The 26,502-nt window shown below is 39.8% G+C and overlaps 1 protein-coding gene across 2 annotated transcripts in view; it reads right to left on the minus strand.

Moving 5' to 3' along the window:
- SRL (sarcalumenin) overlaps positions 1 to 26,502 on the minus strand; it is an 85,455-nt gene that overhangs the window by 53,318 nt on the left and 5,635 nt on the right. The window lies entirely within an intron of this gene.

A 26,502-nucleotide genomic window follows, 5' to 3' on the forward strand; every position in this document is an offset into this window, starting at 1 on the left:
TTATGAAAATTAGGTTTGACAAAAGCTGGTGAACCTTACTATCCATGTGCCTACTAGTGACTTTTGACAGCCACATATGATACCAACCATTAACCGCTAACTACTAATGTTGCTAAAATTACAGCAATACACAATTATACTACCTGTATTCTAATGACTGCCTTTGCTCTGTCTAGAAAGTTACAATAACTTGCCTCAGATTTCAAGACCTTTCTCTGCACCCCATTTGATCTCTTCTCACACTCCTTGGGGATGCAGGCACCACAGGTTAAGAACCCCTACAACAGATCTATTTAGTGATGCTCCAGTCACCAGTAGCTGCATTATACTGGTTTTGGTGACTTTTTGCAGCAGGAAAACTCTGACACTATATAGAAGTGTATATAAATATTAGCTGATTTTCCAATTGTCTGCTAGATCTCACATTTTTATTACAAAATGCATACAATATATTTCTTTTTTATTGAGTATCATAACAGAATTGCTTGAAAGCAAACTTTTTGACAATTTCCCCTGGTTTGTCACATTTTACACTGTAGCAGTCTGCTCTGCCAGTTTTCTCTACTACCATGTTCTCTGGTCTCATCCAATGGAGTGTATGAGCCCTGTATGTCTACAGAACCTAGGGTCAACTTAGCAGATGCTTCCCCACATCTTTAAAAGCTGATAAACTACAATCCAGATATGAATTTATATACCTCAAAAAACAGACTGATCGAGAAAGGACTGTGGCTTACTGGTTGAGCTGCTGCCTCTGCACCCAGAGGTTCTGAGATCAAATCCTGGTGCTGCTCCTTGTGACCCCAGGCAAGTCACTTAATCCTCCAGTGCCCTGGAGAAGCGGAGACTTAGAGGGGACATGATAGAAACCTACAAGATCATGAAGGGCATAGAGAGAGTAGAGAGGGACAGATTCTTCAAACTTTCAGAACATAAAAGAACAAGAGGGCATTCGGAAAAGCTGAAAGGGGACAGATTCAAAACGAATGCTAGGAAGTTTTTCTTTACCCAGCGTGCTGTGGACATCTGGAATGCGCTTCCAGAGGGCGTAATAGGACAGAGTACGGTGCAGGGGTTCAAGAAATGATTGGACAATTTCCTACTGGAAAAAGGGATAGAGGGATATAGATAGAGGGCTACTGCACAGGTCCTAGACCTGTTGGGCCACCGCGTGGGCAGACTGCTGGGCACGATGGACCTCTGGTCTGACCCAGTGGAGGCATTTCTTATGTTCTTATGCCCACTGCTTTGAAATGCCAAAAGCCTCAAAAAAGATGGTATACAAGTCCTCATTCCTTTTCCCCTTATTTAGATACACCTATAGTGATAATAGAAATTCCACTCAGAGTTGGTAGCAGATGATGAATGGTAGCAGGATGATTTAGGGGTAAATGTAAGAAGTGAACATGGAGAGAATGTCTGTGAAAAGTATATTCTGTGTGAAATTGTTCCGGTTCACTTAGAGTGGAAGAGTAGCCTAATGGTTAATACAATGGCCTGAGAACTAGAGAAACGGTTCAATTTCCACCGCAACTCCTTGTGACTCTGGGCAAGTCATTTAACCCTCCTTTGCCACAGGAACAAAAATAAGTACCTCATATATAATATGCAAACTGCTTTGATTTATAACCACAGAAAGACCATATATCGATATCCCATTCCCTTCCCCCCTTTAAAGTTCCGGTTGCATTATACCAACATGAATGCTCCTTAGTTTTTAAGGGGTCTTTTACTACGGTGCACTAACAAATTTAGGGCACACGAACAATTAGCACATACAAAATACTAAGAAGCCCATAGGAATAAAATTGGCTTCTTAGGGCTCCTTTTATCAAGCCGCGCTCGCGGTTTAACGCATGTAATAGCGCGCGTTAAACTGCCGGCCGCGCTAGCCCCTAACGCCTGCCTTGAGCAGGCGGTAGTTTTTTGGCCAGCACGGGGGTTAGCGAGCGATTAAAAGTCGCGTGCGCTAACCCCACTAGCGCGGCTTGATGAAAGGAGCCCTTAGTATTTAGCACGCAATAATCATTAGCGCATGTTAACTCCATTATTGCACATTAGTAAAAGGAGCCCTAACTTAATAATAATAAATTACAAAAAATATACTTGTGTTTACAATAAAAATATTCTAAGGGTAAAAATAAAAAAAATACACAGACAGTGTGATAATAAAATTGCGCTAATAAATGGTGGTATCTTTTTAATAATTTTTTTCACCTATATTCCCCAACAGATTTTCCAGTCATAGCATTTCAGAGACATGCAAGCAGCTACACCAGGGTAGATCATGCGAACAGCAGAAGAAAATGGAAGGAAGGGGTAATGCTGTTATTAACAGTAGTAGAATTAATCAGTTATAGTTGACTAACCTCCCCTTTTATGAAGCTGCAGCGATAAAAGCTCTGACGCTCATACAATTCTTAAGAGCGATGGAACTTTTACTGCTGTGGCCGGCGATAAAAAATGCTAGTGTGGCTTCATAAAAGGGGGGTAAGCTTGGGTGTGGGGAAAATATAGTAATAAATAAAAATATCTCTCTGGCAACCTATTGGTTGATGGCAAGTCAATATTGAAAAGCTAAGTGCTCATATATAGTAGAGATTTTTTGAAAGTTGTTACAAGGATCTGTTCTATATTGAATTATGAAGGTCTTTATGATATTTTGTTGAAAATGAACAAGAAGTTAGATTTCTTTTTTTTAATGAAGTTTTTTTTGGACCAGTGATTGTATGGCACTCACTCCTTTTATGTCGGGTAATTGAAATGTCTGAGGACTTTTTTTCTCCGCCTATGTAATTTTGTTTTCGTTAATATTTAGTAAGTATGTAATTTAACGTGCGATGTATTATGGGACGGTTTTATGCTCTGTACAGCGAGACTTTTTAGCAACTCTCATGTTAGCATCAATAGTAACATTATTGATCCCAGTGGGAGTAATAATGATTTTTATCTTTTTTAGAGCCTCAACCCCGATGAAGGTGTAAATGAAACGTGCATGTCGGGAGAGGCAATATAAATCAATTATTATAAAGATAAGTGCAATACTTATTAAGTGCGATATTTATCAAGTGCAATATTTAAGGTACAATATATAAAAATATAAAAATGAAAAAATGATCCCGTGACAAAATTAGCTCATGCAAGAAACACAACTCAGCGCATGACTACAGAACCTGCTGAGGATCAGCGTTAATAAATAATGGAGTGACTGTTTAAGGGAGAATTTACTGGAGTATTGCCATGAGATATTTAATCCCTTTATGTGAACAGTGGAAAGATATCAATCGTAAAGCTGAGTTTAGACATTGCAGAACACGCACAAAATCCAGTATCAAATATGCCCATTTTCAAAACTGCAAAAAGTCTATCCAATTTTTTCAAAAATTTATTTTTTGTGCATCTCTCTTTTTGAAACATTTTAAAAAAAACGCATATCCAAAAGAAAAATGCACAAAACAAGCCATTGAGATGTAGGAGGGGCCAGCATTTTTAGTAGACACGCCACACAGACATCCCAACAGAGCAGTGGGATACCCTAGGGGGCACTGCAGCTAATCTCACATAAAAGATCCCAGGTACACATCTCACCATAGTCCCCTTACACTGAATGGTTAACCCTCCAAAACCCACTGTACCCAACTGTACACCACAACAATAGCCTTTAAGACTTCAGGTGACATCTATATGGGGTAGAGTAGGATTAGGATAGGGTTTGGAAGGCTTACAAATTCCACCATGTTTAGTTGTTAGAGTAAGATATGGACCTAAGACCCCATCTCTATGGTTCACTATACCATCACCAGGCTACTCAAGGAATCTGCTTGCTGCTCTAATAGGACTGGCCATAATACCTGAAGCTGTCATACAGGCAGGTATGTACTGTTTCATTCACATCTTTTGGGGAGTGGGAGGGGGGGGGGTCAGTGACCACTTGGGGGAATGTGTGGGGGTCAAGCTCACATCCCTCCAGTGATTGGTCAGTTTGGTCACTTTTTTGACACTTATTCATTGTTAAAACATGTCTAGCCCCAGAGGCCCAAATTGTGCCCTGGACATTTTTTGAAAATATTTGATCATGGCAGAAAAACGTCCAGAATATAAGCCCTCACTAGTCCCGCCCACACTACGCCTCTAACATGCCCCCTTGAAATTTAGATGCACTGCAGATGAACAGCATAGATATCCATCTAGAGAATAGGTTTTGAAAATAGCAAATTGGTAGGGTTTGACGAGAAAAATGTACATCTGTCCCTTTATGCCACTTTTCGGACATTTGTTTTCTTTTTTGAAAATGAGTCCCATAGTAACTTCCCAGACACACACACAGTTTCCAGGATTAGATTGTGACTTCTAGGGTCGCACTGGCAGAGAGATTGCGAATTCTAGGATCATACTAGTACTCAACGAGATAGCTCTTCCTGCACTCAGTCTTGTTCACATGAAGGGCATACCACCAAAAGCCTATATGCATGTCACTTGTAACTCTCAAATGCTTACAATTTCCATAGTAAATAATCCCTAAAAAATGGGAGCTACAACTGAAAATTGACCAAACCCCCTCTTCGCCATAGGTGACTCAAAATTAGTATACATGTAATATTAGTGCAGTAAATCCTCTATCAAGCACTTTATCTACTAAGGAGGGCAGCAGGCTACAGCAATACCAAATTTCTAAGGATATCCTTCCTTTTTATAATAGAAGCCCACAACTACTATCTAGGTGGCAATTTTCTAGATAAAACAAATTGTAAGAAACTATAGGAGGACGTTACGAGACTGGACAATTTAATGTAGGCAAGTGCAAAGTGATACATGTAGAGAAAAATAATCCACACAATATTTATTTATTTAAAACATTTTAAATCTGCCTTTATTCAAGGAGGCTTACAATATTACATACATATTTCAGGACTTGCACAATACAAAGATCCCCTACATCAACAAAAATCATAAGCTTATACAAGCTCAACCCATAAATTACATCTCAACCACTGCTAGACTACATATTAATTTAATTTTAGTACTTCTAGTCCACAAGCAATATGAGTGTGATCCACCTTGAAATCATAATAAAACACAATACATTAGTATAAATATACAATAATCAATATCCCCTCATAAAATATAAATCATATACTACAACTATTCCAATATGAAACACCTATCCACCAATTTTTCCTAAGTATTTCTGAAGCACCAGTCTTAAGAGCCATCTGAAAAATGGATAATTTGTAATACTATGATTATCATCCAGAAGTTCATTCTAGCATAAGAATGTGAAAAATATGTTGAAACCCTTGATTCAATGTACGGCAGTGACCAAAAAAGCAATATAGAATATTAGAAATTTTTAGGAAAAGAATGGAGAATAAAACAGATCATTATTATGCCTCTGTATTGCTCAGTGAAAGCATTTTGTGAAATTCTGGTCATTGCATTTCAAAAAATATATATAATGGAATTAGATAAGGTACAGAGAATGGCAATCAAAATAATTAAAGTGATGGAATGACTGCTCAAAGAGAAAAGGCTGAAGAGGTTAGGGCTCTTCAGCTTGGAGGAGAAAGAGCTGAGGGGGGATAGAGAGATCTATAAAATGAGTGGAGTGGAATGTGTAAGTATGAATTGGTTGCTTGCTCTTTCAAAGAGTACAAGGGCTTGGGGACACCCCATGAAGTTGTGAATTAAACCATTTAAAATGAATCTGAACAAAAACCCAACCCATTTCACTCACACTTTAGATGCATTAAAACCCACAACAGCTCCTCAAGATCCCTTTCCTTCTTTGTGCTTAAATAATTTGGTTTTCTCTTTCTTCCATTTATTCATGCCAAGGTCTTTGGAAGCCTCAGTCATGGTGTGGTTCCATATGTTTGGAAATCCACTATTCTCCAACCCCAACAAAAGGATCATCATCTGAATAAGGATTTGATTGCAAAATATAGCCCAATAGCAAATCTCCCTTTTATCTTGAAAACTGGGGAATACATCATTTCTGAACATCTATCTATATTCTTTGAGTACAGGAAGTCCCCGGGTTAAGAACAAGTTACATTTTTAAAGCTTTTCTTAAGTTGGATTTGTATGTAACTCAGAACTTGTGGATTTTAAGAGTCTTGCTGCTTACCTCTGCTCCCAGCTGACAAAAGAGTCAACTGTCCCTACCGTTGTTCCCTCTAAGGTACAAGCATGCACAACCACACACTGTTTTTAACGTGGCCATGCATCTTTCCTGAACCTACTGCAGGAAGAGTGTAGGAGTCTATGCCCCACTGGAAATACTGCTCAGTGAAATCAAATGAAGCCACAACCATGTTCTTAAGTACGAGTCGTACTTAAGTTGGATGTTTGTAACTCGGGGACTACCTGTATACAAATACCCCTAACCAAAGAGGCTTCTGCTCACATCATAATATTTATTTTATTTGTCGAGATAATACTGAAATGGCTCTTATAAGGATGATTTCAATGACTCAAGAAGTGTTAGATCAAGATAAAACTGTGTCTGCTCTCTTTGTACTTGTTTGCCACGTTTAATTTCATGGAACATTGTATCCTACTAGACAGATTGCAAGACATACATAGGAATGACAACCACAGCATGGCAATGGTTCAAATCTTATCTTTCAGAGAGAAGTTATACGCTATTCTGGCAACATACTATCTCTGACCCCTTTTCTGCTCTTTGTGGTGTACCACAAGGCTCTCCACTGGCATATTCATAGTTCCATTAGCAAAATTAATACATGGTCTGCCACGGAAGTTGATTTAGGCGAACCTAGGCAGCCGTACATATCTCCCTAGTAGAGTGGGAGATGCTTACAATGTAGGCCAGCAAAATGCTAGGGAAGAGGAGTATAACTACATAGTGTATAGAAAAGAGAGACAATAAAGGGAAGAACAATTGGATGGGGCCCTTCTGTAAGTAATAATCATAATAAAAGGAAGAAATATAAGTATGTTAACTTATAGATCAAAAGCATCTTTAAATAAAAATGTTTTTAATTTTGTTTTAAATCGTTCCAAAGATGATTTTTCTCAAAGATCTGCAGGCATAGCATTCCAGAGCGTGGGAGCTGTAACAGAAAAGATTGATGATCGATGGATACAAGGTATTGATGTGTATGTGTATTGATGGGATGTGTAAAAGGAGTTGGGCATTAGATCTCAGGGTTCTAGCCTGGGTATAAGGGATCAAAAGTCTGTTTAAGAATTCCGGAAGATTTGTAGTACATGTTTTAAATGTCAAAAGTAGAATTATATACTGTATGTAATTCTGTGAGCCATTAAGCTTTTATTAAAAGTGGAGTAACATGATCAATTTTTATGCATTATATCAATGATCTTTATTGCAGTGTTCTGAATAATTTGCAAGGGTCACAATATGCAGCTTCAAGCAGGCAGATTCAGGAACAAAGTCATAAAATATAATTTCATGGAAAGATTGGTAAATGCCTGGAATGCCTCTCTGAAGGTGGTGCTGGAGTAAAAAAAAGTATAGGGTAAACACTCACGGATCTTGGTCAGCAAGAGAATGGAAAGAGAGCTCTGGGGTGTCCTGCAGGGGAATGGGGTTCAGCCCAAAGCAGCAGTTACAGAACTGCATTGTGCAGACTGGATGGGCCATTATGGTCTTTATCTGCTGTCATTTACCAAGTCATTTGTTATACACAAAACTTGCATTTCTGCACTGGATGTCCAGCGAAGAATGACAGCTGCTAGTGCTGCTGACTCCTGGCTTTAAGCTCTTGGTCCTAGGGTGTGGGGTGATGTTAGCTCCCATTTCAGGTACCCTGTGGCCAGGATTGTTTTATTATCAGCTTAGATTCTTGCCTCCTCCTGATTTTGAATGCAATTACTTGACTTTTCAAAATCCAAATCAAATGGAATTACATTCAGGTATGGTGGGTATTTCCCTGCTCATGAGGGCTTACAATTTATGTCATGCCCGAGGCAGTGATGTGACTTGCCCATGGTCACAGGTCATGCCATTAGGAGAAGTGAGAGTGAGTCCTGACGTCCCTGGTTCTCAGCCCACTGCTCTATCTACCAGGCTAGTCCTTCACTTCACTCCTACCTTCTAGCGCTGAAGGTCATATTCTCTGGAAGATGATTGAACCAAAAGATGAAGATGATTGAACCAAACAGAAGTAATCCGGAGAACTCATCGCTCATGTTCCACCCAGAATTCTCAGATCTACTTTCCACACAACAACATTTTCTGTAACTTCCCCCCTTACTTGGAACTCTTTGCCCTTTCATATCAGAGAGGAAATAAACTTGGACTAATTTAAGGGAGCATTGAAATGTTTTTTTGTTCAAAGATGCTTTTGAGCACTAATGTTAGCCCACCTTCCCTAAACTTGTAAATGGCAGCCATAAAGAAACTTCTCTCCTTCCCTCTTGTTCTTCCCTCTTTATGTTCTCTTTTCTTGATTTTATTGTATTTCAGCACCCTCCCTCTTCTTTAGTTTGTCCGTCTTTGCTTATGCAATCTGTTCGCCTTTGTCTGTGCAATCTGTTTATGTTTTATAATTTAAATTTGTATACCCCATTTTATAATGTAAATCACCTAGAATCCAGGATAGGCGATTAAGCAAATTTTTTTTTATTAAACTTGAAACTAAAACATAACCAGGCGTGGTACTGGTGGAAGCTATAGCCCGCTGTCAGTGCAAGAGGAGACATGGGATAAAACAGAATATAAAAGTCATCGTGACATTGACCGAAAAAATTTTTGGGGGGGGCCGCACAAACACGTAAACGCTGCAGCAAGACAGAGGAGGAAACCGGCAAGATGGTAAACACCTGAGGGCAGCAGAGGAAAACACTGCATCGCCTTCGACCGGGGCCACACAAAATACTTCACAGGGCCTCAGGTTGGACACTCCTGGTTTAGGGTATCAAACTACAGCAAACCAGTCAGGTTTTCAGGATACCCCTAATAAATTTGCATGAGATGTATTTGCATACAGTGAAGGCCCCCATATTCATTTGGGATATCCTGAAAACCTCAGTGGTTGGCAGCTCTCCAGGTTTGCAGTCCGACTCCCTTGCTTTAAGTTATGAAGAATGTGAGGAAGTGAAAAGAGAGTTACCCTGATGCTTTGCGGATGGTAAAGAGTAATAAAGGAAGCTGAATGTGATGGCTCCCTGATGAGAAAAGAAAGGGAAATAGTAACTGAAGGTATAGATATATGGAGTAGTCGAGGCTATAGACAAATCACAGCACTGTCCCTTTCATCAGCTCCGGGCATATGCATAGGATAGTACATACATTAAGTAAATCATATGCTGTAGACCAGCATTACAACTGTCTATAGCTATGAGTGCCCCTGCCTCAGTTCTCCTTCTCAGCAGTGTGCACATTAATTGCTTTATAATAGCCAGTGGTAACTGCCAAAGCACTAATATAGACTTTCCTAGCTGGGACTGATGTCATAGTGGCCTGGGCACAGCCCAGACTTGCGCATTTCTATTCTAAGCCCTGCACGAAGCTGGAGGTCAAATGCAAGTAAACCCACCTACGTCCTGTTGGACTAATATTGTCCTTCCCTCCAGGACACCCAGTAGCACTCTCCCCAGTGACTGTAACAGAATGCTGCAGGGGAGAACTGAACATTCTTAGGAAAATATAAGTGGCCCCATATCCAAAGCTACACCCAGCAGCAGTCTCCCCAGGGACTGTCTAAAAGCATGCTGCAGGAACTGAGGAAAATTGGTCTTACTGAAAATACAAGAGGCCCACTATTCAAAGCTACTGATCTGGGTGGCCTCACCTGCCACCTGGGTAAGCAGCACTGACTGGTGTCATCTCTGGAATCTCAACTGCATTATCTTGATAATGCCTCTGAAAATCTCTACAGACACCCCCCTCCCAGCTATCTGACAGAACCTGGCATTACCCGGCATCTGGTAATAGTCAGCCCTGGTACCATCTAGATAAATTATGACAGCAATATCACCATTGTTATTTTTTTAATTAGGATATATTTACTGATTTTTTTAAGGAATTCAGTCAAGGCAGTGTGCAGCAGGAATAAGCAATAGGCAATTATAGCAGTAAAAATAATCAAAGACCAATATAAAGTAAGGCAGTTTGCAGCGCCTTCAATTGATACAAAATATGGCGGCAAAACTCATCATTGGAAAACGAAAGTACGATCATGTCTTTATTAAGAAAGCTTCATTGGTTCCCAATCTGTTTTAGAATTCAGTTCAAATGTGCCTATGTTGTTTTTAAACTTCTCTATGGAATATTTGACCCTTTGGTCCCTTTACGCTGGAATACTCTCAGATCCTGCTACTTGTGGAATACACAGAGATATAAATTGATGTTCCCCTCTTTCAAGGGAATTAAATCTGTTGGGAAGTTAGGCAGTCCTTTGCTTTTAAGTTGGTAGAAACTTGGAATGGACTCCCCGACTGTTAGATTGATAGGTCAGCTACAATGATTTCATAAAGTCTTTAAAACTTTGCTGTTTTCAAAATATTTAAACGGTTTATCTATGGAATCAACTAACTGACATCTTTGTATGATCCATTTTTATGAAATATTAACTAATCTTTTCTCTTTTACTAATGCGTCTTGACCATGTGTAAACCGAGTCAAGCTCCGTCGAGAGATGACTTGGTATATAAACTGAAGACTAGATTATATGGTATTCTACATTCCAATTACATTACATTACATTACATTAGTGATTTCTATTCCGCTTGTGCCTTGCGGTTCTAAGCGGATTACAAGTTAGAAGACTGGACATTTCCAGTAGCATTGCAGTACATATAATCAAGAATGCGTTAAGTTACAATTGTTGTTCTGGACTTTTCCAGGATAAATTGGTAGTAGATATTAGATAGTGATAGGTTGTTTAGACGAATAGAGATAATATTGTCCGGATTCTGCTGTTTAGACGAATAGAGATAATACTGTCCGGATTCGGGTGTTGCTGGTGGTGGTGTTAGGGTAGTCATGAGAGCATTTTCTAATACTTTTGTGAGGTTATGATGATGGGAAATGTTTTTTGAAGAGATGAGTTTTGATTTCTTTTCGGAATGCTTTAATGTCTATTGATTTGGTCAGTAGATTGGTGATGGTAGTATCGATCTTTGCTGCCTGTGTCGCTAAAAGGCTGTCATATAGTTTCTTTCGTCGTGTTCCTTTGAGAGGGGGGTGAGTGAATAGGCTCTGAGTTCTCCTTAATCTGTGTGAGAGGTTACGGTGTCAACGCAATACACAATCAAACATTTTAATAGACAGCATAGGGTGTTGTAAACAAAGATGGAACACAGAGATAGATAAGACAGAGTAACAGGACTTAGAAAATAAAGGAACTAATTTAAAGAAAGTTGCCAATGAGGTCAGAAGGTGCATGAGTATTATCTTAGCTAGATTAGGAGTGGATAAACATGGGAGGGAAGGGGAAGGCTGGCCGTTTTGGAGAGGCAGGCCAAGGTAGGAGGGAGTGGGCATCTCTCCTACTGAACTTCTAAAAGGTATAGGGGGTGAGCAGGAGGGGGATGACCCACTAGATCACCAGAGTTTTGTTTTGGTGGGGGGGGAGGGGGAGGTGGTAAGCCCAAGGCAGGAGGTAGTGTGCATCCCTCCTGCTGACTTCAAAACAAGGTACAGGGGGGGGTCCCTGCTTTGGGAAGGGTTAGTTGGCTCCTGCATCGAGGGAGTGATTGGCCCAAGGCAGCAGGTAGTAGGCATCCCTTTTGTTGATTAACTTAAAGATATGGGGATTGGGGATCCTGGTATCAAGTGTGTGTGTGTGTGGGGGGGGGGGGTCCCGTTCCCAGCCCTGCTTGGTGTTGGGGTATGGAAAGTCACTTCTTTTTTTTTTTTTTTTTTTGCTGCTCTCCCCTGCTGTCCGATCAGCTGAGCCTGCAGAGGAAGCCCCAAAGCTGCTAATCCAATTTATTCTTTGTTTTGCAAATATTTAAAGACCTTTTTTTAAAACAAAATTATCATTCTGTAATTTGTACTGTTTTTTATTCTGAATCACTTTAAACCAAATTCCTTAGGATTACGTGAATAATAAATGCTTGTGATTGCCACTGGATTTGAATTTAGATCCCAAAAGCAGTGTAGTATGAAGTCCCTGATTCAATCTATTGCTTTATTAGTTCTGCAGGTCCCATAATACACCAGGAAGGGGATATTAGAAGCCCTCCTGGACCCGGGTAACTCATCAGCTTTGTTATTGCAACTAAGAGAAATATACCAGTGTCATCATCATGGGATCAAGTTCTCTTCAGCTTCTGGAAGTGCAGTAAAAGGATTCCAAGCACCCAAATGTGGTTGTATTTTCATATACTCTATATTTTTAAGCTGTGGTTTCAAATCTGCCATAGGGCATATTAACCAATCTGGCTTTCAAAATTTCCACAATAAATATGTGATATACATTTGCATGCTATGGAAAAATTGTATGCAAACTATCTCTTGCACATTCATTACGGATATCCTGAAAACTTGATTGCTGGTGCTGCCCTAAAACAGGCTTGAGAAGCACTGCCTTCAAGAAATATGCGAAGAAGTGCAAATTCTGCTTGCATAGGGACTTTATAGTGCTTTGTCATGCTATTATATTGAAAACAGCCTCATCAGATTCCAAACATTTTCAATAGCTGGAACTTCTCCCTCCCCCCTAGATTTTGAACCAGCTTAGCTGAAATTACCAGACTTCCAGCAGAAGGACTGAATCACGGATATATAATTTTTGTACAAAATGATGAAAAAGTACCGAAAGATTAAGTTTGGAAACAAATTTTTTTTAAAATATAGGGAATCATTTATTATGAAGCGGTGCTGAAAAGTTCTCTGCCCAACCAACTTCCTAAACTCTGAGCGTTATTTTGCCACTGTAGCTGAAAAGAATGTTATTTTATTTTCCAAAGTGCCAATTTGTAGAATCATAATGCTATGTTTTGACATTGTTTCAGATCATTGATTGAACCATGTCATCGAAAAGTGTGGAATTTTTAAGTGTAGAACTACAAGCCGTCATGAAGTTCCTATTCCTGTAGAAGAAACCTCCAAAGGAAATCCATTAATGTATGATGCAAACCTTGAGTGATAAGTGCCCATCATACTCCACAATGAAGAAGTGGTTTGCAAACTTTCAGCATGGAGATTTCGAGACCAAAGGTACAGCAAGGTCTGGGATGCCTCAAACGGTGTCAACTCCTGAAACTGTTGACCATGTCCATGACCTGATTTGGACAGATTGGCAAATATTGGCTAAAACAATTGTTGCGACACTACAGATATCCAGGGAATGTGTTGGGTGTATAATCCACGAGCAGCTGGGTAAGCAGAAGCTGTCAGCCAAGTGGGTGCCCAAATGTTTGAATGCTGATGAGAAACAATGTCGAGTGGACACTTACAAGTTGATTTTGCAGCATTTTCAGCCAGCTGGTGCCAACATGGTTACACCACTATGATTCTGAGACAAAACAAAACAGTCCATGCAGTGGCAGCAGTCAGGTTTTCCAAGGCCAAGGAAATTCAAGACCCAAAAGTCAGGAAAGGTCAGGCCACAGTGTTTTGGGATCAGGAAGATGCTGTAACGATTGACTATCTTCCAAGGGGCCAAACAGTTAATGCTGTATCTTGCTGTGCTGACTAAAGGAGGCATTGAAAAAAAAGGAGAGGGAAGCTGCAGAAAGAAGTTCTCTTTTTGCAAGACAATGTACCTGCTCACAAGGCTGGCAAAACGATGGATGTTTTGAGGCAGTTGGGGTTTCAGTGCATCGACCATCCAGCCTATTCACCAGATCTTGCTCCATCTGACTATTTTCTGTTTCCAAACTTTAAAAAGAGTTTGAAAGGATGACAATTTAGAGATGATTGCAGCAGCGGAGCAGTATTTCAGGGACCAGACATCAGAGTAGTTTTTGGAAGGGTTACAGAAACTTCAGACACGATGTGCCAAGTGAGTTGAACTTAGGGGTGAATATGTGGAACTTGTAAATGTCATGGCTCCTTGTCAGTCCCTTCTTGGCTGGGCTGAGAATTTTTCAGCACGCCCTCATACACCTTGCTAAGTGCTAATGCAAGCTTAATGCAGGAAAAAAGCTTATGGCGAAATGCATTAAAGAACTTACAGTTAGCACATGATAACTTGCACGTTAGCTTTTTAAAATATTTTTTTAAGGGGCATGGCATGAGCATGGAAAATGATTGTGTAACCTATTACCAGCTGGTGCATTTGGATTATCACATGCTAACTCAGAATTAACATGGAAGCACGGAGGGCCAGAATTTGTGTGACCAAAGTTGTGCTTGCAGATCTGTGTGCATTGCTGATTTGTGCATGCAGCTTAATTGTTTAACAAGCCAATCAGTCCTGAAAAATTGGCAATTAACAAGTAATAAGTGGCACCATTTAGCACTAATTAGAATTTATGTGCCAAACTTTCAAAGTGTATTTTATAAAGTGGTGTGTGTAAATTCTAGTGCATGGATCTGAAATGGGGAAGAGTATAGGCAGATCATGGGTAGTCCTAAAAGTTATAGGATATGCCCAAGCCACACACAACTTAGACACAGATATTTAGGTCTGGTTTTCACTGGCCTAAATGGTTGCACCTATATTTTGATCACTTGCATGGGTGCTGTGCATGATTCTATAAACTGTGCCTAATTTCAGAGGTGTTTTAGAGAATTGCATTACACGCTGTCCTTTTCGGCACCAATTGTTTTAGGCATCATATATAGAATATGGCTCTTAGGCACCAGTAGGCGCCCAAGCTCAGTAAAAAAAACAACACGCCATTTAAATGATGTTTTTTAACTGAATTTCAAGGTGTCTACCGGCGCCCCAAAAATCAACAATAGAATCATGCCTTTAAAGGAGCTTTAGGCCACCGACCGCCACTGTAGGCATGGCGTATGGAGGCATGATTCTGATGCTGATTTTTTAGAAAAGGTACATTTTTTCATTTCATTTATCGGTGCTTTTTCATCATTTGGTACAAAAATTATATATCCATGATTCAGTCCTATATTTCCAGTGCCTAACTTTGCTAGAGGCGCGATTCTGTAACTGTCGCCATCACATGACTGACACACGATCAGCGGCCACTTTTAAGAGAATCGGGACCTTAGTACCTCCAAAATAGGAGGTTGTAAGGGCTTCTGGGTTAATATTTTACGGGTAATGCCTGCTGATGACAACATTAGCACGTGGCCTGAATTAAAAAAAAAAAAAAGATTTTAAAATGGTCTAACAAGTGCCACATTGAATCTGGGCTTAGTGCATGGAAAAGTCCCGCATTAAGATGCACTAAGCCTAGATTCTATAGTGCACCTTAGTAAAATGGCCCTATAGTTGTTAAAACAATAACTGAACAAAAACTGAATTCAATTACAGTCAAACCTTGGTTTGTGAGCATAATTCGTTCCATAAGCATGCTTGTAATCCAAAACACTCATATATCAAAGCGAATTTTCCCATAAGAAATAATGTAAACTCAGATGATTCGTTCCACAACCCAAAAACTTTAATACAAAATACTATACGTACTTGTATTGCAAGACCTCACTCATTTAGAACAGTCACTACACTCTTGCAGCGTCAGAGAGAGAAGAACCATCGGCTCAGTTGTGATGATGTGATGCGTGTATACGGTATGTACTTGTATTGCAAGACATTGCTTGTATATCAAGTCAAAATTTAATAAAATGTTTTGCTTGTCTTGCAAAACACTTGCAAACCAAGTTACTTGCAACCCAAGGTTTTACTGTACTGTCTGTTTTGTGGTCTTGCCTTGTCTGTGCAAAATGATTTTTGAATTGTTACTCCTGATTTTACCATTGTAAACCACTTCGATTTAACTTTTATGTTAATAATTGTGGCATATCAAATAAAATAACTAACTGTAAAAAGGCATAGAATAAACACAGAGGATCCCTATGTAGCAAAACAAATGACTTTCACACATAAAAAAGACACAGAGGTGTGTAATATGCACAGACCTGCATAGAGGAGGTAACCTGTATGTTCTACACAGAGTGGCAAATTCATCTCTAGCCACCTTACTGGGCAATCTAGATGGACCATTCTGGTCTTTATTTGCCATCTGTTCCTATGCTACGCTCTGTTAATTGGAAAGGCCATATTAAGATGAATGCCTTATTCACAGATGAGACCATTCACCCAGGAAGATGACTTGACTAATTATGGTCAAAAACAGAGGTGGTGACAGATCTGGAATTAGAACTGAGATTCAAGGAAACAAAGCAAGTTGTTCAGGCTTATGTAAGAGAATCAGAGGGAAGGAAAGCGTCATTAATTCATGTCCAAAAACTTCTGAATCACAGTCCACAGCTATAAATCACCAGAAGTTCCTTTTCCTACCTTCACTACTTAACAATTTACCAAAAAAAAAAAATAAAATCATAGGACAGATGAGCTGATGCCCTGATGAGCAGCCAAATAAGCAGCTCTCTAGCAAATCCCGATAAGTCTGGAGGATGTCTTAGAAGAGCATGGAAATGCTCACATAGCCCCAGCCATGGCCACATGTGTCTAGGACTAAGCAGAGATGCTGAGGACAGCAACTGTCAGCAAAATGGGAGAGAGTATAACAGGTGGCTGAAGCAACCCCTACCCAAGGTTACCAAAATAGACTGAGAGGATCCTAGCTGCAGGAGCTCAGGAGAAAGAATGTCACTACTGCCTTCCCTTTCTGACACTGTACCCTCATACTGAGGGCAGTCACATATCACTGAAGGGCTCCACAGTTTTCCAGCCTCTTATAAAATGATACAACAGAAACAGAAGAAAGGAGTTATCAGATCTTTTAGCTGAGGCCTATTAGAGGCTGAGTTCAAAGTTTTACTGGCCACTCAAGGCAACTTCAGATCCAATAGTCTGTGATACTTTTTTTTTTTTTTTTTTTAATGAAAAAGCCCAGATTCATTCAGATGGGTGCAAAGAGCCAGGACCTCAGAAAAACCCCTTCCTCTTTCCCACAAATTGAATCCAAACAATCCAAATGCACTTGTTTGGACTGACTTGGCAGGTATCCACTTCAGCAGGCTATGCCAACCCTGAATATTTGGTGCCTGCTACTTCCAACTGAGGAAGAAGGGTGTTAGTGGGTGGAATTTTTCTCCTTGCACTCAGGAAACCAAAAAAACAAGTGTAACGGAACAACACTACCTGGTCTGTCTTGTCAGTAAGGCCAGTTTAATAAGTGTTTAAAAAAATTGTAAATGTTTAAATTGCAAGAGTTTCTAACTTCTGCTTTGTAACTTTTTTCCTTCAGTGCTGGAAACATATTCTGAGATTCCCCTGCCGTTCCACAGGGGGGCTAACCTCCTGGCAAAGTTTTGCTGGGATAAACATATGGCTTGCTTACTTGTAGGTGACAATGTACAACAGGCATGTTGGCCATGATTGCTGTTTCTTACCCTAAGCTTCCTTGTTTCTGTCTAGATTGTGATATAAATCCAGTCTCTGTTTTACTTAAGAACATAACAGTTGTTGTACTGGGTCAGACCAAGGGTCTATCTAGTCCAATATCCTGGAAAAGTCCCAAAAAACTAGAAAGATTCCATGCTGCTTAACCTCCTCATTCAAAAAAATATCTTGAAAAAAACAACTTTTAAAAAAATATGATGTGCTCAGACCCATAACCAAAATGCCAAGGGTTACCATGGGATCATCATAGCCACATCAATATCCCAACCGCCTATACCTTGTCACACTTTTACAATCTTTTTATTGCCATCTCATATATTGTAGTGATCAGCCTATGCCTGCTAGTAGTGGCACATTAACAACAATCTTATATCATAAGCTAATGTACCTGTATAGATTGAGATGGACTAAAATATCCAATATTTACCACCTTTCACTTCAATGCAACTTTACATACATTCAACTCATGTTTGACATATCAATTGGATTTTCAGACCACCCCTTGACTAATGTAACTTCAAGTGGTACCATTCCTCATCGATCCTGATATTGTCTTGCTGAAAATTTTTTACTTTTTACTTTGTGCATTTATTCTTAATTTTCTTCACTAATTAATAGTGTTTCTTATAAGGTGGATATCAATATGAAATCCTTCACTTAACTTTGTAGGTGTTTCATCTCCTCACCGACGCATTTCCTTATTCTTTCTCAGGATCGGGGATATACATGTTCACTCACTACTATAACTCTGTCAGACTGCTGACCCTGAGGAAGAATAAGGAAATGCGTCAGTGAGGGGATGAAAAACCTATAAAGTTAAGTGTTTAAAAAAACTTTTATTAATTCAATTGGAATACCAGGTGACTTGTTTTCCGATAAATCATTAATCGCTGCTCTGACTTCTTCTTTTAAAATATCTGGTTCTTCTTCAGCTTCAATTTCCAGTTCAATTTCCCCAATGAAATCCTCATTGCCTTGTTTGTATAAATTTTTTGTATATTCTTTCCATCTCTTTTTAATGCTTTCTGGATCATTCAATATCATTCCATTGGCGTCTTTAAGCATCCCCAGTCAAGGTTGGAATTTCTGCTGCAATCTCTTAATCTCCTGTTTTTTCCATTTACATGTTCTGATTCAATTTTCTGACAAATATCCTTGAGATATCATTCTTTGTCTTGCCAAACTTGACATTGAAACACTTGGTTCATTTGTGATACTTTTTCTCTATTACCAGATTGTTTTGCTTGTCATCTTTTTTCTGCTACTTTTCTAGTTTCTTCAGAGATACAAGGTGATTTCTTGGTTTTCTTTTTCTTCTGGAATTTTTTTTTTAGCTTCATCACTAATTACAGTTTTGCTAGCAAGGCAAACCTGTTTAGTTTTATCCAATAGTCTGATGGAATGTTTTCAATGTCATATTTTGGGAGGTCTCTATTGATCTTCTTGCGAAGCTTCACCTTGATTTTGCATGCCACAATCAGCTCCTGGTTTAGTCCTTACAATCATAACTGCAGATTTCTTACGCAGATGTAGTCAAGTTTGATTTCGATACATGCCATTTGGAGAAGTTCATGCATACTGGCGACATTTGTGATGTTGGAAATGTGTATTCATGATTCACAGTTGGTTTGGTTTGCAAAACTGTACTAAGTTATCACCAGCTTCATTTCTTTCTCCTATGCCGTACTTTTGCATTGAAGTCCCTTATAATGATCAGCAGATCTTGTTTTGTCATTTGATCTATTACATTTTGAAGTTCATAGAACAATTCTACATCCTCATCTTCTGCATCTGTCATTGGAGCATATATTTGGATCATGGTGGCATTGACTGGCTTTCCCTGCACACGGATTGACATGACTCGATGACATTGTACTTTAGTACCGTCTTTGAAAGCTTATTATTGAGGATGAATGCCACGCCATTGTTCCTATGTGTTTCATGCCCAGAGTAGCAAATCCAATGCTTGTTTGATTGAAAATGGTCCTGTCCTGTCCATTTGAACTCACTGATCCCTATCAAATTGATTTTGTTTTTTTCCATTTGATCTTTAAATCAATTGATCTTTAAATTTCCAGTTTTCCTTGATTCATACTTTATACGTTCCATGTTCCTATGTTGAGAACATCTTTACAGCTTCTGATCTTCCTTTTTTGTCCAGCAACATCAGCTTCAGGACGACCTGGCGGCTTTGATCCATTAGCTTCATAAACACTGGGCATACTCTAGGAGACGATCAGCTCTTCCCTAGTAGTATGGCGAGTGCCTTTTGACCTAGGGGGACCATCTTCCAGCACTATATGTCAATTCTTTATGTCTCATCATCAAGTTTTCTTGGCAGAATACAGAACTAGATTGCTGGGCTTTCTTCTGCGCAGTATAAGTTCGATGTTGATACTGCTGTCACATCAAACGCAGTCCTCTGCCTCTAACACTGCCCATCTGCTGCTGCCCAGATGGGTGGTACATCATTAATCTGACATGTCCACTGAAACCTGTCTATTCATGGTACATGGGCTTGACATGTCAATGAGGCTTGTGCACATCTGAAAATCAGACTCCTTACTGCTTGATAATTATCAATTCTATCTAACACAATACATGTAAATGCTACTAATCTAGCTATTATCTTAGGAGAGTAGCATTTAAATGTATTGGAGCAGGGTGACCCAGGGAAGAACTGGATCTACTTGCAGTCCATTCCATATCTTCTGACATGGAGTTTCAAGTGCAAGTTTTGTTTATTCAAGCTTGATTTACCACTTAAACATCCTAAGTGGTTTACATACAACCCCTAAGGGTACAATTCAAATATAAAAAGACAACAGGGGAAACTTTACATGGTTCAAAAGGAAGTGGGTGGTTTTACAATATTCAGTAAAATAAAAAAATCAGTGGGAAGGAAAAAATAAAAGGGCACATTGAATCTCTGAGAGCATATTCCTAGTCTAAATCTCAAAGGCGTCTTTAAAAAGAAAGGCCTTAAGGCTTGATTTGAATTTTGTAATATTGGTTTCTTGTCTCCTCCTGTAAAATTGTCCCTTGGCAGTCCTTAAAATGAACTTATGCCACTCACTTGGGCACTGTGTTAGTTCAGGCCTCTTACTGATTCCAGACATTCTTTATCTCTAGCACTTTTTTCAATGTGTAGTCTACCTTTCACTCAAGCCTCTACCATTTTCACTGCAAGAGAACCCATATATCTGTGTGGCTGAGACTCAAGCAGAATCAGCTGAAATCTTTGCAAGGCCCTAATAGACATTGGAAGAATGAAGTTGGGCTCCTTTCCAAGTTCTTATTCTCTCCCGTAGTCCTCACTCAGTCTCTTGGCCCTTCAATTGATGTCATCAGCAAATGTGGCTGGGGGCTTAGGAAAAGCATGCTGAAATCTCAGATCTGATGCTGTTTCTTTCTTGCAGTTTAAAATATATTCCGCTTCATGCTGCTCCCTGCTGTCATGTGGTGCCCTGGGCCTCGGAAAAAGTAACTCAGGAGTGGATTAGTTATCAAGGCTGATCTCCAAAGAGTATTTCAGTCATTCTCTGAATCCCTAGGGAGTAAATCTTGAGAGATGCACATCCAGAGGGTAATTTTGTATAGCGGTTTCCTACATGGATAAGGCCTTTTATATAATTGTGTGTGGAATATGTGTGTATTGGAATGTACAGTGACAAGATGGTGTTTTGCGCTATAGAAATGATAAAAAGTAGTAATAGTACATTTAGATACCACCACTTAAGCTTGCCCTATGGCAGATGTATATGGGCTTCTCGAAATGCAGCAGTAAGGCATTTAACTGATAGTATTCAATAAAGCATAAGAATAGCATTACTGGCTCAGACTAGTGGTCCATCTAGCTCAGTAGCATATCTTCACGGTGGCCAATCCAGGACACTAGTACCTGGCAAGAACCCAAATAGTAGCAACATTCCATGCTACTGATCCAGGGCAATCAGTGGCTTCCCCCATGTCTTTCTCAATAACAGACTATGGTCTTTTCCTCCAGGAACGTGCCCAATGTTTCAAGTTCAAGTTTCAAGTTTATTTAAATTTGATAAATCGCTTATTACATACTAAGCGAGTAACAGTAAAATATAAGATAGATCTAGAGTTCATTGTACAGCTTTAAAAGGGGATAAAAACAGACTGACAAAACAGACAGACTCAGATACATAGGGAAAGGAAAAAAGAAAGGGGGAAAGTTACAAAATTAATATTATTCAATTGAGGAGAAAAGAAAAAGCCAAATAAGGAGAGAACATGAGGAATGGGATTAAGATTATTAAAAAACCTTTCTTAAAACGAGCTATGTTAACTGCTCTTCCCACAACCTCTGGCAATGCTTTCCAGAGCTTAACTATTCTCTGAGAGAAAAAAAATATATTTCCTCCTATTGGTTTTAAAAATATTTCCCTGTAACTTCATCGAGTATACCCTAGTTTTTGAAGAGGAGACTTAGAGGGGATATGATAGAGACTTACAAGATCTTGAAGGGCATAGAGAGAGTAGAGAGGGACAGATTCTTCAAACTTTCAAAAAATAAAAGAACAAGAGGGCATTCGGAGAAGTTGAAAGGGGACAGATTCAAAACAAATGCTAGGAAGTTCTTCTTTACTCAACATGTGGTGGACACCTGGAATGCGCTTCCAGAGGACATAATAGGGCAGAGTACGGTATTGGGGTTCAAGAAAGGATTGGACATTTTCCTACTAGAAAAGGGGATAGAAGGGTATAGATAGAAGAGTACTGTGCAGGTCCTGGACCTGTTGGACCGCCGCTTGAGCCGACTGCTGGGCGCGATGGACCTCGGGTCTGACCCAGCAGAGGCAATGCTTATGTTCTTATGTTCTTATGTTATGTTGTAATTTTTGATAGAGTTAAAAACTGAACCACTTGTGACCTTTCTACACCACTCAGGATTTTGTAGACGTCAATCATATCTCCCCTCTCCAATTAAATAGTTGGAACATCCATGACGCGCGCCCCTTTTACAGTTATGCATTAGGACACTTAGATGCCAAGTTATAGAACTGCACCTAAGTGCACTCAGGCACCTAACTGCTGTTTCACCAGGCACACTATAAAGAATAAGGGGGATAAGGGTAATCCCTAAATAAGGAACTATGATTTATGATTAAAATACTGCCATACACATGCATGTGTGCACATAGTTTAGACTGTAGTGTAAACCACTTTGACTTATATTAGCAAGATGGTATAGCAAATATTTTAATAAACTATAACTAAACCTACGTGAGTGCCACAAATCTGCTTAAATGCTATTCTATAAATATGCACATATCTAATATTGGGTGCACTGGACAGATGGGAGAACACAAGGGTGGAGTATGGACAGACTCACACTTGTGAGACTCACACTTGTGAGACTCACATTTGTGAGACTCACACTTGTTCAAATAACTGTGATGTGCACATCTCCTACACTTAGGCCCTAGTATTTTGCTGTCTGCCGCCGGTAAATGTTTGCTGACTGCTGCCGCCTACCTGCTGAGAAACACTGTCATTAGAGGTTCATATCTGCAGGGATGAGTAGCCAAGTTATTAAAGCACAAGTCTGACAACCAGGGCCTGGATACACTAAACTCACCATGCGTCTAATGATCGTCGCTAAACAGTTGAATTGGTGCACCAGACACAATGGCTCACCAGACCGATGTACACAATGGCTCACCTCATTAGTATTATAATGAGGTCATTACTATTAAAATGAGATTCCGATTGATGCCTTAACATCATTAAGGCATGCACTAAATCTAGTGACCACTACTAATGATCCAAAATTACCGACAGGTCTGCCATATTGTGCGCCCTTTGATGGCCCCCCCCAAAAAAAAAAGAGAGGCAAGAGGGAAGCCCAGTCCCTCACACACATTCCCAACCCTCCCTCTGTGAAGATCGCAGCCACCAGGACACCCCACACTCCTGACAACCCCCCCCCCCCCCCGCGAAGACCATCAGCAGGAGGAATGCCCAGTCCCTCATGCCAGGAGGCCCGCCTCTCCAACATGGCAAACCTTCCCCTTCCTGGTGCATCCTAATGCACCGGGAGAGGGCTAAAGTCTTGATTGGCTCAGGTGGAGTTTTAAACGTCTGAGCCAATCAGGGCCTTAGTCTGAGCCAATCAGGGCCTTAGGCCCCTCTCAGTGCATCCCAGGATACACAGGGAAGGGGAAGGGCTGCCATTCTGGAGAGGCGAACCTGCAGGCAGGGCATCCCTCCTGCTATCTTCTTCTATATAAGGTATGGGTGTGAGGGGGGGCAGGCAGGCAGAAGGGTGTGGACATCCCTCCTGCTGACAATATTCACCAGGGTGGGGGTATCAGGAGTGTGTGTGTGTGGGGGGGGGTCCAGGTTGCACAAACACCATAGGGGGAGGTTTAGGAGTGTGGGGGTCCAGATGGCCAAGGCAAGAGGGAGTGGGCATTCCTCCTGCCGATGATCTTAACAGAGGGGAGTGTCGGGAATTGGGGGGGGGGGTCCAGGTGGCTGAGAAGGAGGGAATAGGCATCCCTTCTACCTCTCTTTTTTGGGGGTGCCATAATTGGGGAGGGGGTATGATTTTTTTTTTAATGGGAACAAATATTGTAAAACACACACATCTGTGTCCATTAATATAAAAAGAAAAATGTCTTCCTGCCCTGAACAGCTTCAGGGCTTGCCTTGCCACTCAGCTATTCAGGCTTCCCCTGCAGGCTCTGCGCATATGTCAAAGTCACTTTTCCAGTGACTGATGGGGTGGGATTACAGCAGACCTCTGTGAAACTCATTTACATGGGAAGTCATTTGAATATCAATCGCCGTTTTGAAATCGGACACCTTAAAATATTTTTATTTACTGATGCTTACTTATAGGTATTTTGTAATTTATCTATTTTTATAACTACTGCAGAATACGCCAGCCAGAACTTATCGACCTGACCTTTTGTGTTAACCGCCTTCCTTCTTCTTTTCCATCACAAATTGAAGTTCTTCCCCTTTTACGTGATGTTTTTATTAGATTTCTTTTTATTTGTTTTATATATGTAAGCCCCTTAGATGTGATTTGATTTGTAGGATATCAAAAAATAATAAGCTTGAAACTTGAATTTGTCAGCCCCACAGCAACCCATCAGATTTTAATGATGATTTTAGTGCATCTGGGCCCAGGTTAAGCCTGGTTCAAATATCACTGCTGCTTCTTGTCATCTTGGGCAATTCACTTAACCTTCTATTGTCTCAGGTACAAAAATTAAATTGTAAGCCCTTTGGGGACAGGAAAATACCTAATGAACTTCAATGTAACTCAACTTGAGCTACTACCGAAAATGTGTGAATTAAACCCAAACACATAAATATAACTCCCTGATTCAGAAACAGCTCAGCTATGAGTATTAGATGTTTTACTGAAACCCAGGTCAGGTAGGAGACTAGTGCTGCTAGTCTAGTTAGGTATGGATGTTTATAATATATATATGTAGTCCATTTCCTAGGCCCTTATGTATAGAACAGTTATTACAGGAAGTAGGTAAAATATTAGTTGAATTCCATAGATAGATTTAATGACAATAAAACCTGAATGACAATATGATATATTGCTGTGGTAACGAAACTGTTAATGAAATCCTGCAAGGTACTTTAATGTCATGAACATTCTTAAGATAAGAGAGAATATTCCATGAGGTATTAATTCCCAGGATGAGGGAACTCTGGAGTTTGTTGCCAGAGAATGTGGTGAAAGCAGTTAGCTTAGCAGGGCTTAAAAAAAAGCTTTGGCTACTTTCCTAAAAGTCCATAAGCTATTATTTAAATGGGCTTGGGAAAATCTACTACTTATTTCTAAGATAAGCAGCATAAAATCTGTTTTACTCTTTTGAAATCTTGCTAGGAACTTGTGACCTGGGTTGGCCTCTGCTGGAAACAGAATACTGGGCTTGATGGACCTTCGTTCTTTCCCAGTATGACAACTGTTATGTTCTTCTGAACCCACCCACGAGTTCTCAACCCAGTCCTCAGGACATACCAAACCAGTCTAGTTTTCAGAATATCTACAATGAATATGCATAAGAAAAATCTACACATACTACCTGCATTGCATACAGATTTATCTCATGTATATTCATTGGGTCAAGCAAAAACCAAAAATATGACCCCAAAATCTCCACAGAGAAGAAAATCCAACAGAAACTAAAAGAAACTCTGTGGAATGACGATGTTCCTAAATGGACTTTATTTGAAAATGTCAAAGTTCCAAAGGTACACTAATATCATCCACATAAAATAAAATCATGCACATAAAAGTAAAATGATCCACATAAAAATCTTAAAGGACCTAGTTCGCTAGGGATGCAGGACCCAACACGGTCCGCGTTTTGACAAAAAGTCTTTTTCAGGGATCCCTGGGGGTCCTATAATGATGAATACGTGAGAAAGCTAATATGTGGTGAGCCGGATGTGAGACAGTGCTTGCATTGGGTCAAACAGGGTTTTAAATCACTTAAAATGGCTTCAGCTAACTAAACAATACCTACTAACTTCAAGAATCCATCTATTGCACTTATTTTTTATTACCACATAATAAATATATTTATGTCACACTAATTTAAACCACTACTGCGGCTTGATAAAAGGGAGGGGGGGGGGCAATATTAGGTAGGAAATATAACTTTGAAGAATAAATAAAAGTGTGGAAGTTACCGTTGGACACAGATCCCTCGTTCTATAGGCTTACACACAAACATATGTGCCTTGGGTGCACACTGCACAGTAGCACACTTAGGCCCTGATCCTCTAAAGTCCATCTAAAGTTAGGCGCCGATATCGGCACAGATTCTATATAATAAAAAAAAACGCAAACAAACCCTTAGGCGACCATAAGAGAATCATGCTTTCAATTAAATCCAATTAAAGCCAGTTATAAGATACTGAGTGCCAATATCACCACCGATTAAGCCTATTAACCAATTAAGCTAGGCACTGATATCAATGCCTAACTTTAGGCAGGCTTTATAGAATCAGAGCCTTAGGTTATAGAATTGTAGCAGGTTACATTTACTAGTTAACGGTCTAA

Source organism: Geotrypetes seraphini, chromosome 11 (assembly GCF_902459505.1).
Source record: "Geotrypetes seraphini chromosome 11, aGeoSer1.1, whole genome shotgun sequence".
Lineage (NCBI taxonomy): Eukaryota > Metazoa > Chordata > Amphibia > Gymnophiona > Dermophiidae > Geotrypetes > Geotrypetes seraphini.